We start from the raw sequence: 11,296 nt of genomic DNA on the forward strand, positions 1-11,296 counted from the left end.
AGTTCAGAGCATGTTTCTAAGCGAAAGTTATACCTAATGATATAATCTGCACAAACTTAATGTCCAGACATAATAGAGACTAAACAGTCAATTACCCAGGCAACTACTAACAGAAATAACAACATCAGATAGCACTGTCTCTTCTAGAAAAATATGCGCCACAGTTACCCAGGAATAAGGAAATTATTAAATAAAACCTTAGAAGTAAATACACCCTAATTGTTTCACATTCTGATGCAGTTGCAACATAAAGGAACGGACATGTTGGAGAAGATTGTAATATCCTGGCTTAATAGGGATAGTAGACTACTCATATCAATATGAAATTCCTTCTTTTCCGGAAGCCCATTCAGAAAGAACTCTCAAGTTAAGCGTGCTCAGCTTGAAGTAATTTCAGGATGGGTGACTGGCCGGGAAGTTGGTCCCGGGTGCGCACGAGTGAGCACAGAATGCGCAGGAAAGACTAGTATTGATCTGTGCGGCTAGTCTAGATCTCGCCAGGAGTAACAACCACCGACGGGTGTGTCCGGGGCGTTACAAAGGTAAGCCGATAAACAAATTAATAATTTTTGCATGTGAAAGTAATTCTTTCAAAATGGACAGACTTAAGAAAATAAAAAGCACACTATTGTACTTTAGATATAATTAAGGCTATGATTGTCAATTCCAACACCTGTTGTATTTTGTTTATAGGGTACTATGTCAGTTCAACGGAACTACAGTTTGGTTTAATATCCAGCTATCAAGGTTAACTTGTTATGATATATAGCATTTCTCTAGTTGGTAATCTGGTTGTCAAATAGGAGGTACTATAAAATTTAATGGCCCAGTATGAAAGATCAATAGCAACAAGACATCATCAACAAAAGAGAACAACACGTAGCCGGGCAATGATGGGTGTCAATATAAGAAATATAGCCACCACGAATATTCCATTGTGTACCTTTGCACTTAGTTCTCGCTAGTAATCTTTCTTAACCGTCTCCATCAGATCTCTCTAATCCATCAACCTACATAAATATACAGAAGAGTACTTTGACATACACAAAAGAAACAATTCCACTAAATGTGCTCTGGATGACGAGAAAACAATTTCTATAAAGAATCATCTGAATCATCCTTTTCTCAACAGTACACGTACAATACCTCCAGAAGCAACAAAAAGGAACGACACGAATGATATATGTATTACATTAACCAGAAGGTAAACAATGAGAACATGAGAATACTACAACATACCTGAAACAATAGTAGTAGGTTCAGGGTTTATTTTACTTCTGAAGTGGACTTAATTGTAGGTAGATTTTTTTAATTTTTTATTAGCTTTGGCCAAACTAATACAGTCATAGTTGTATACATGGTCAGCCCCTAAGTATTCATCCATGAAAATGTACAAGGCCATTAAAGGGGAAAGCACAACACACAATATCTTCAGACTCCTTTGGAAAACTGCATGCACACTTAGGCATAAGATCTTCTTTTGGTTGTTATTCAGTGACAGAGTAAGCACTAGGAACTTAATTCAAAGGAAAGGTATGTATCTGGAGGATTACAACTGCACACTATGTTCAGATGCCACTGAGGAAACTGTAACTCACCTCTTTTGGGATTGCCAATTTGCCTTGATGTGCTGGTATTCTATCATTCCTAGTAAACAAAGAGGCATTTCAGTATATGATGAAGTTCATCTGACCTTGACCAAACTCCCTTCGGCAATTGCTATGGATGTCATAATAATGGGGTGCTGGGGCATATGGATGAGTAGGAATGATAAGATCTTCAGAATGGCAACACCAACAGTGGACACATGGAAGCATTATCTGAAAGAGGGGCTCCAAGCTACTGAAATAAGAGCTAAAGAAACCAAGGCTGATAAGATCCGTTCCTGGATAGAACAGAATCTCTAATTTAATTATGTCGATCCCTAGAACAGGCATTGGTTGATTCAAACTATTTCTTTTTTTTAGCTTTGTATTTGTACATTCGTTATATAATAAAAATATACCATAGAACAATTGTTCTGCGGTTTCGGTTCAAAAAAAATCTTCGCAAAGAGATTATCCAGATCTAGTGATCTTTTATACATGCTAACAGTTTTTAGTTTCACCAAAACCACTAGCCAAACCTCTGGTTGGGTTTATCATGAAATAAATCAGTGGACCAGCTACAAAATAGTATCCTCCATAGAGTCAGTGGTAAATACGATGGAAGCAGGTACGTATCGACGACACATTCCATTTGATTATTACATGTTACAAAGGTTAAAATTATAATGGCTCAAACTGATGAACATCTTTGATATTTCAAAACAGATTAGACCTCAGCACATCCGTTCTTCTCTTCTCCAACAGTAGACATAGCTCAACCTTCAGTCAGATTACTTGAAATAATACAAGCAAACTTAAAACTATACCTATACTAATTCTAGACTTCCTAAAAATTCCCACGTTAATTATATTTTACGAGTCGTTAATCTGGTAGGACCGAGTTATTACGGTGTAGATCAACCGACAAAAACCTCAGAAAAAAATGCCACGGAAAAAAATTAATACTCCAGGATTTGTTTCCTTGGTTGTAGAAGAAATAAAAATAATATCTCTATCTATGTTAATGCAGCACAATAGGTTTCCTCGGTTGCAAAAGAAAAGACTCACGTTCTCCTTTCTTCGTGTTCAAAACAGTACAAAAATAATAATATCCCAATCTATCTTTTTAATTTAGTCTATTTATATCTTAATACTCCACGATCTGTTTCGTTGGTTGTAAAAGAGAAAAAAACAATCATATCCAATCTACGTTAATACTCCACAATATGTTTCCTCGGTTGATAAAGAAAATAAACCTTCCTTCTTAACGAACCACAAAGTCCTCGGAAAAAAAAACTAGGCCAGAAAAATCATATCTCAGTCTATCTTAATATTCCACGATCTCCTTCCTTGGTTGTAAAAGAAAAAAACTCTTCCATATTAATATATTTATAGCTCGAACAACATGGAGATATCCTATAGATGCCAACCCCATGCAATTGGTTGTTATGTGGATTATTGTTCCGGGAATTCAACAGGTTGGACATCGAGCAGTCGGACTCTACGGCAGCTCATGTTAATATTGAGCAATTAACTCCTCTTGGTCGACTATGAGCATCAACTCCAAGCCGCAAAGCTGCCGTCGTCATCCAGAGGTGCGCCACCGTTCATGACCGTTTTTCTTGCCATTCCGCCCCAAGGAGATGCATCGGCTACTCAAGTTGTTAAGTTTATGTAGTTCTGACCAGGTTTTTTTATATTCGATTGAGGCCTATGTTTCCTCATGGCTGGTGGTTTCAATCCAATTCAGCAGTCACCGTTCTGATCTCCTCCAGCACGCCAGGAAGAATTCGCCTGAGGGTATTACTCCGATGCGGCGCTGCGGGTCACTCGGTATTTTGCGGGATCATTCGACATCACGAATGACCTGGGGCAAAAGTAATATTGTACCTTAAACTGAAAGGAAATATTGCTTTACCCACATATCAGCGGCAGATGTAGAAGTTGTTGGATTACACATCAATCTGGCGGTCTTCCACAGACCACAACACGCTAAGCATATATCATGTTATCTAGCAGTCTTTGTAGAACAATTGTTATCCTACACTTCCAATGTGTTGTCTTATGTTTCCTATCGTCCCTTTGTCTTCTCCATAAGGACATGGCCATTTAATTTAAATTTGTTCACACTGTCTTTCCCATATGCATGGTTTCCCGGACAATAAGACAACCAGTGATCTACCTTTCGATGTTACAAGAGTCAACAAGGCAGATGTATCAATGCGTGCAGCCCCCCCCCCCCCCCCCCCCTGTACACATGTGAAGACTGATGATCCATGTGTCGAACTGTAATTAGAAGTTTTACATTAGATGATGCTAAGCAATTGGAGATGCATTACGTGGTCAGGGTGCAGGCTGTTCTATGGTCGTTGAAGCTATACCTAGATATATCTTACCTTATTAGATCATAATTACCAATTAAACCCTTATGTGTAGCTAATCCATGTTTTTTCTAATTTCTCCTTAATTTAGCTTCTCTCCTTCTGTACAATTCCATAGACATGCATGTCTGATGGTGCACACGAAGTTGTGGCTTACAGTACATCATGGCCAAGGATGAATACAACACATGGTGACAGATGAGGTGCACATTCAAATGTAATGTTAGATAAGGAAATTAATATTACATGTATTAGTAAATCTGTCAGTTCTCTGTACTCAATAATAATAGGATAACTTCTCTTACCTGAATTGTACAAACCCAATGATCACCTATTATTCACAATTTATTACGGAATGCTACAGACATCATGATATCATGATCAAAACCATTTAAAGTTTCCCCATTAACCAAGTAGCCAATACTAAATACGGAGCACTTATCTTGGGCTGTTTGTTTAAAAACAGTGCAGAACACAACCATGTAGTTTGTACTTGAACATGGAAGTAAATTTGTCACATAATACCATCATTGATAGTATATCTATGCTATATATAATCCACATTAAAACTTCCATATATGTAGTTCAAGTGCATCTTATTTAAATCAGTTATTTGTAAGGTTCTTTATTACGGTCTATATTTTTGTGTTATATTAGGGCCAGACTGCAGTATCATGTAAGGATGCTATGTATATTTTCATGTCTCTTATAAGTTATGAGCTGAAATGTGCAACCCTCTACACAAGCAATGCAATATTCCACATTAACTGAATCATATATAAATTTTTAATTGATCTTAATTTTAATGGAATTAAGCTGATTCTGTTAACTTTAACAGTATAATGCATAACTTATAGATGTAGTACTAAACTGAAGTACAATAGTATATTTTGCATTTTCCTGCAATTATAGCTAAAATAAAGTACACATATTTTCATATGTTCATCATATTCAATATTCTCCGTGCTAGCACTGGAGCTTCTATGCATGCTTTGATTTACTCTCTTTTTTATCTGTTTTGAAAACTATTTCATTCAAGCACGGGACATAAGCACCATATATTATCGAGGCTGAATCAGCGATCTCATAATTTTCAGCTTGGGGCATTACTGCATGTATATATAGGTGGACACCCATGCGTAAAATACGTTCAAAGGAGAGATCCCATAATTTTAAACATTGGAAATAATATTACAAAAACCTGAAATATGAATGCCCATTTAGTGTTTACATATCCTTCAAATGTTTCTCTCTTTTCTAAATCTTCTCAGGCAGCAATCTTATGGTGTCAACATGTTGCCATGATGACGTTGGTGAGATATCAATTTTAATTTGGTACCATACTCTGTAGAAAGTAGTACGAAAATTCTCAAGGTCACTAGACAACTGTGAGCAAGATTAACCAGATAAGGTTGGTATTGTTCCATGGTCAATAATATTTTTATCATAACCATTTGTTTTTAGTCCAGATACATATTTTCTCAACTTACCATGCCAAGTAAATGTACTATTTATGCTAAAAATTTTGTGGCCTATGCAAATAGTGCAAAAATTTGGAAGGTTTCGGCAGTAAGCAAGGTGAATCACGTAAGGTTGTTATTATGCCATTATTCATCAGGTTTTAGTGTCATTATCTATTGGTCTTTCCATCTAGGAATATATTCTTTTTTGACTTATCATGCATGTGAAGATAATTTAATGCTGAATAAGAATGAAGCCATATCTTGCGGTGATAATATTACAATAGTGTCAGAAATTAATACTAGCCCGTGCAATTGCACGGGTTGACGACTAGTGATGTAAGTAATCCGGTGTGGCGGATACTTACTATCAGTAGCACCACTAACAAAAACACAAAAGGACCCCGAACTTATTTTAAACAAGAGCAAACCATATATGATCATAATAGGTCTGTTTTTTTTACCAACTTGCATTAAATATGACAAAAAATGACCAATTCTACACTAGCAAGATTGGTCTATAAAAAGCACATGGTATATTAGCTAATACCATGCAAAAAGTTGTCCCAAGATCCCTGCTTCCATGAAGACAACTGTGTGTATGAGTTACTATTGGAAGATACAAAACCTTAATACAAAAGGTGGGAGTCAATTTATCCAGAAAGTAATTGGTTATATTTTAGAACCATGTGCAGGAAAAAGGGGCTGCATGCATCGCTCTGATGTTGAGACCGGGGGTAATCCTCCTTTTAAAAAAATGTGCAAAAAAGGTCTTGTGTTGAAAGACCCTACTAGCACGTATTAAAAATAGGGAAATTTTACGTTGCATCATAATACACCAAATCACGTGTATTATATGGGCAATCTAACGGATTAGAATAACTGGGCCTTTTTTAGCCCAAGGGTACTTTCAACCTAATTTTTTTTATACCTTTAATCAGCCCAATTAAGTCCAGGGGTATTCTCGTCCGAAATTTTTCGATTAAATTAATTGCATTAATAAAACACTCATTATAGAGGTCCAATCATCGTGTGTACTCTTTTGAAATTTGGTTCGAGTGGTTCGTCCTCTCTCCTCCTCTCGAGCCCTAACCTCGGCGCCCTCGATCGCCGCCGATCGCCTCCGGCGCCCTCGATCGCCGCCGATCGCACTCGCCGTGTCACTCCTTCCTCCTGCTCCTACTCCCTCCTCCCCCTCCATCGGAAGTCACCCCGCTCGGGTCGCGGCGCCAGATCTTCTGACGAGCCTCCCCTCCTTCCCCGAGCGCACGCCACCTTCCCCGACCCGAGAGGCCACATCATCCAAATCGACGTGCATCAACTTTTTCACGCCGGATCTTCGCTGTAAGTGCCTAGCCATCTCAAATCTTTGCTGGTCCCTTATGCTTATAGTACCAATAGGGGTCGGATTTGATTAGGGTTTAGGATATGTCATGTGAGGTTTAGGGTTTATGGTTTCAGAAAGTTGTGACGAGATTTCTATTGAAAGGGAGTGTAAGTTGGATTTAGCTAGGACATGTTGATGTAGTTAGTTAGGGTTTATGGTTTCAGAAAGTTGTGACAAGATTTTTTTTAAGGAAGTGTAAGTCGGATTTAGCTAGGACATATTAAAGCACTTCGTTAGGGTTGTGTGCCATGAGAATTTGTCAGCAAATTTGGATTGAAAGAAAGTTATTTTGGATTTAGTTAGGAGATGCTTTTGAATTGAGTTTCCAGATATTTTTGATTTAGTTAGGAGATAATTATTTTTGTATGGAGTTTGGAGATATTTTCGACTTAGTGACGAGATAATTTGGATTTAGTTAGGTGATATTTTTGGATTCAGTTAGGACACAATTTTGAATGGAGTTTGCAGATAATTGATCTATCAGGGTGGATCTATCAGGGGACTTGAAAGATTCGTGCACTTTGGATTTAGTTAGGAGATCATCAGTTACAACAAGTACAATCAATTAAATATTTCTGGATTTAGTCAGGGAATATTTTATACTTACTTACGACTTTTGAAGGACTGAGTTTGGTACATGAATCCGATATGAAAAATTAAATCAATTATTTAAGCAGAGTATTGCATAATTATTATGTATGCTATCCATCCGTAACATTGACTATCTGTTTTCGTTGGCAGCATAACGACATGGATGATAAAGGCAACTATGGCAACAACTTGGGGAATACAAGCAAGGATGACAAGGACATGGGTGCTAGACGAAAGGAAGGCAAATGAATGGATGGTATGCGCACGGATGATAACGATAATGAGGATGCAGGCAAGGATGGCATAGACCTAGATGATGTACACATGCAAGGTAAAGGAATTGATATTAAAGGCAGGGCTGGTTCAGATCTGAATGAGTGTATGGAATACATAGAGATTGTGAAGAAGACTTTCAGGACTGAGGAAGAAGCCTACATGTTCTATGTAGGCTATGCGAGAAAAAAAGGGTTTGGTGTTAGAAAGGATGATCTAAAGTACAGGGGTCCGGGTCCGAAACAAAATGCATACAGAAGGACATACAAGTGCTGCAAACAAGGATGGCAGGCCCTTAAGCACTTTAATAGAGCTGATAGAAAAAGAACACCGAGGGGTCTTTCTCGGTGTGGGTGTCCTGCTCTTTTTCAGGTTGAGCTACAAGATAGTAGTGGCCTCAGGTTCGTCAAGAATTTTATGGACAAGCATAACCATCTGTTTGTCCCTGCTAACCTGACTCCCTACTTATCGGCTCATCGTAGAATGATTGACGCACAAAAGGCCGATGTCATCGAGTATGCTGTTGGTGGACTTCGAACACATCAGATTATGAATGTAATGGAGAAGAATGCCGGAGGTCCCGACAAGCTTGGATTTATAGATCGAGACCTATACAACCATGTTTCAATCCAGAAGAAGCGCAAGATAGAAGGCAGTGACGCTAGATATTTGCTCAGCTATATGATTGCACAGAAAAGGCAGACCCGGAATTCTTTTTCAAATACACAAAAGACAATGAAGGCCATTTGAGGAACATATTCTGGGCTAATTCACAATCCCGGATTGACTATGTTGCCTTTGGTAGTGTCGTGGTGTTCGACAGTACATACGGGTCTAACAAGTACATGCTTCCATCTGTTCCATTTGTTGGTCTGAACCATCACCGCAGCACAGTTTTGTTTGGGGTCGGTCTAGTGTCAGACGAGATAGTTGCATCATACCAGTGGCTTATTCATGTATTTTTGGAGGCAATGTCCTAGAGGGAACCCATTTCAGCAATCACCGATGGGGACGGTTCAATGGCTAAAGCAATAGCTACTGTCTGGACTGGAACAGATCATCGTTTGTGCACGTGGCATATCGAGGAGAATATGGTGATGCACCTCCGCAAGAAAAAGCTTGAGGAATTTAGAGAATTCATTTACCGTCGTTGGGATGTTGATGAGTTTGAGAAAAGATGGGAGGCTTATAAGGTTCGGTTCAAAATAAAACCAACGGGAAAGAGGTCATCATGGGTTAACAGGATGTACGAGCTACGACACAAGTGGGCTGCTGCGTACACAAACGGTAGATATTTCCTTGGCATGATGAGTAATCAGAGGAGTGAGTCTCTCAACTCGAGGCTTCATGTGCACCTGAACAGGAAGATGCAGCTTGTTGATTTGTTGCAGCATGTTGAGCACTGTGTATCCATAATGCGTAAGAATGAAGCAGCATTAGACACATTAGCAACACATACGATACCCTTCACTAAGCTAAATGCACACCCTCTGGAGATTGCTGGCTCTCATATTTATACAACTATGATGTTTCCAAAGGTAAAGCGTCAGATTGTCGAAGGGACAAATTGGCAGGTCACGGACCGGGTAGCATGTGATGGTTTGGTCGTGTTTGGAGTTTTGCGCAAATCCCCATATGATAAAGTCCCATATGGCAGGGATGCTACAAAATTGCAAGGTAAGGAAGGTAAGGATGCTGAGGACTTGCATGCAAAAAAATTGGATGCTGAGGATCCCAATGACTTGCAAGGTAAGGATGCTGAGGACTTGCATGCAAAAAACTTGGATGCTGAGGATCCCAATGACTTGGAAGGTAAGGATGCTGAGGACTTGCATGCAAAAAACTTGGATGCTGGGGATCCCAATGACTTGGAAGGCAAGGATGGTGTGGACTTGCATGCCAAAAACCCAGATGCTAAGGATCCCAAAGACTTGGAAGGTAAGGACAGTGAGGAGTTGGATGCACAAGGCGTGGATGCTAAGCATGTGGATTTTATATATCACGTGACTTGTCTATTTTCAGGAGCAAGACTGGATGATGCAGCTTGTAAATGTAAAAAGTTGGAAAGTCAGTATTACCCATGCGCACATATATTCTGCGTTCTGGATCATCTAGGTGTATGCACATTTCCAAAAAAAATTGTCAAGAAAAGATGGACAATACATGCCAAGCCAGCATTCCCTTCTTCGAGGACTGCGAATACTCATGTATGGTCTGATCACATGAGTAAGTATCATCAACTACGCAACATGGCTAGTGACGCTTTATTCACAGCCGCAGCTAGCGATTCACAGTCAGAACAGATGATGGAGCTCCTCCAGAATATATTGGTTGATGGAGAAAAACTGATTTGGATGAAGGCCATAAATCGTTTGTTCCTTTGCCGGTATACTTCTCTGCTGCTCGTGAATGCTGCACTGATGACGTGGAAAATCCAATCAAAATAGTTCCAAAAGGGAGACCAACTACCGAAGAATCGAACAAGAGGATTAAATCCAGGCGCGGGTGGATGAGAGGGAAAAAAGCAACGAAGTTAGTGCACATGTTTATCTCATTGTTCATTTCCATACATGCTTACAATGTTAATATGTTCTCTCTTTTTCTTCAATTTACTCAGGAACAAATCGGGGAAATCGAAGGTCACAAGGAGGAAGAAGCGAAAAGAGAAAGACTCAGAGACAGAAGAAGACACAGATTTAGATACAGAAGAAGAGGAAGATTCAAAAAAAGCAACAAAGTTAGTGCACATGTTAATCTCATTGTTCATTTCCATACATGCTTAAAGTGTTAATATGTTCTCCCGGAGAGTGTTCACATGTTTTTCTTAAATTTATGCAGGGAAAAATTGGGGAAATCAAATAGCACAAGGAGGAAGAAGCAAAAAGAAGAGACTATTGGAAATATGCCCTAGAGGCAATAATAAAAGGATTATTATTATATTTCCTTGTTCATGATAATTGTCTTTTATTCATGCTATAATTGTATTATCCGAAAATCGTAATACACGTGTGAATACATAGACCACAATATTATGGTTTCCTAACTATGGACATTGGATGTCATTGATAACGGGATCACATCATTAGGAGAATGATGTGATGGACAAGACCCAATCCTAAGCATAGCACAAGATCATGTAGTTCGTTTTGCTAGAGCTTTTCCAATGTCAAGTATCTTTTCCTTAGACCATGAGATCGTGTAACTCCCGGATACCGTAGGAGTGCTTTGGGTGTACCAAACATCACAACATAACTGGGTGACTATAAAGGTATACTACGGGTATCTCCGAAAGTGTCTGTTGGGTTGACACGGATCGAGACTGGGATTTGTCACTCCGTATGACGGAGAGGTATCTCTGGGCCCACTCGGTAATGCATCATCATAATTAGCTCAAAGTGACCAAGTGTATGGTCACGGGATCATGCATTACAGTACGAGTAAAGTGACTTGCCGGTAACGAGATTGAACGAGGTATTGGGATATCGACGATCGAATCTCGGGCAAGTAACATACCGATTGACAAAGGGAATTGTATACGGGGTTGCTTGAATCCTCGACATTGTGGTTCATCCGATGAGATCATCAAGGAGCATGTGGGAGCCAACATGGGTATCCAGA

General features: G+C 39.2%; 1 long non-coding RNA gene across 1 annotated transcript; it reads left to right on the forward strand.

The window, feature by feature from the left end:
* Window positions 1–3,025: 3,025 nt before the first annotated feature.
* On the forward strand, window positions 3,026–3,720 carry LOC123155998 (uncharacterized). Its single transcript, XR_006477740.1, has 2 exons — window positions 3,026–3,181; window positions 3,275–3,720. It is a non-coding gene; the product is annotated as an uncharacterized lncRNA (long non-coding RNA).
* Window positions 3,721–11,296: the final 7,576 nt, after the last annotated feature.

Source organism: Triticum aestivum, chromosome 7B, assembly GCF_018294505.1.
Source record: "Triticum aestivum cultivar Chinese Spring chromosome 7B, IWGSC CS RefSeq v2.1, whole genome shotgun sequence".
In the NCBI taxonomy this organism is placed as follows: domain Eukaryota; kingdom Viridiplantae; phylum Streptophyta; class Magnoliopsida; order Poales; family Poaceae; genus Triticum; species Triticum aestivum.